A 1,535-nucleotide genomic window follows, 5' to 3' on the forward strand; every position below is an offset into this window, starting at 1 on the left:
CAGAAAGAATACCTCAACATGCTCCAGAGCCGTCAAAGGTGGCAGCTCAGAAGACCAAACATGAAGGAAGGAGACATTGTTCTTTTAAAGGACAAGCAACTGAAAAGAAATGAGTGGCCAACAGGAGTCATAGTGAAGGCTCTTCCAAGTAAAGATGGAGTTGTCAGGAAGGTGGAAGTCAAGATTACCCACAACAAGACTAAAAAGACCTTCTTCAGACCTATTTCTGAGTGTATTCTTCTCTTATCTCCTGAGATTATGTGAATTTGTTATTGTGGCATTTTTGAAATAATGCCAGGCGAGGAGTGTGTTGGAACTGTTTGTGCCTGCAGTTGCAGTAGCACCTTTTCGCCTATAGAGGGCGCAGTGCGTTTATTTACCTGTGTGATTTACAGGAAGTGAGGTACCTGGAAGTTTTTATTTTCTGCTTCATAATGAGAGATACTCAGTCGTCCAGCTGTTTGTTTTGCCCTTGTACTGGCAATATAAGTGAGTACATTTCTACACATCATTGTTAGAGTGCAAAGTGTTTGGTTAAATTTGACACTACGTATTTATTATAACGATCGAGACCCGATCGCGGACTTTTCCGCCGCAGATCTGTAAATGTTAGATCCGCTATTTTTTGCAATGTATGTATCTTGGTTGTTAATTTATGTTTCTGTACTCTGTGTTTCAGTTTCACAATTTTTGGCATTAAACCTGTCCAACCACAACTGCTTGCCTGTTCCTTGGAGGTCATGATGTCCATAAAGAGTTTAGCTGGCTGTGAATCCCAGTACACGACAGGAGTCACACTGGGTGTAACAGTACAAGATCCTTGATAACCAGCTCAGCCTGAACAAGCATGTAAACACAGTTGTCCAGTCTTGTTTCTTGCAGCTCAGGAGTCTACACAGGATCATTCCAACATTATCCAATAAGAATCTAGAGACTGTCATACATGCTTTTATTCCTCTCGTTTGGACTTTCTCTGACTGACATGATCACGTCATCAGTTTTTCACTTAGTTATGTTCGCTGTCTCCAGTGATCCTCCTGTCTATGGACGAATGGGCAGGACTTCACGACTTCTTCAAAGGTTGGGAGTTGCCACCACTACTCTGGTCTAGATGGTTTATGATGCTCGCAAATATTAATTAATTGCACTTAAGTGCTCATGGTTTCTGCAAAATGAACTGAAGATTTACGAGGCATAGCATGTCCATAGAACAGTTACACATTCTTACTGGCAACCAGGTGGGTTTTAAGATATTCCGTTCCGTCATGCTGCCCCATGGCTTCTTTGTTAGCTAAATCCTGTTAAATGTTTCATGCTTTATCACCAATGACTAATTTCAAACTCATCATCTCTATATCATAACGTTGGATACTCCTCCTTACAGCCACAAAGACATAATCATCTCATGATATTCGTTGATAAAACTCTACTCAGCTTCCAAACTAGCTCACATCTCTTTTAACATTTAAATCTAGTACACCACAGCACACGAGCAAACAACTATATCTTAGATATTATATAATCTTAGGTACCCA

General features: G+C 40.5%; 1 long non-coding RNA gene across 1 annotated transcript; it reads left to right on the forward strand.

The window, feature by feature from the left end:
- Positions 1 to 259: 259 nt before the first annotated feature.
- On the forward strand, positions 260 to 716 carry LOC111657817 (uncharacterized). The gene is made up of 2 exons (XR_002760950.2): positions 260 to 489; positions 680 to 716. It is a non-coding gene; the product is annotated as an uncharacterized LOC111657817 (long non-coding RNA).
- Positions 717 to 1,535: the final 819 nt, after the last annotated feature.

Source organism: Seriola lalandi, unplaced genomic scaffold, assembly GCF_002814215.2.
Source record: "Seriola lalandi dorsalis isolate HSWRI2012SDOR001 ecotype SW California unplaced genomic scaffold, Sedor1 jcf7180001978188, whole genome shotgun sequence".
NCBI lineage: Eukaryota > Metazoa > Chordata > Actinopteri > Carangiformes > Carangidae > Seriola > Seriola lalandi.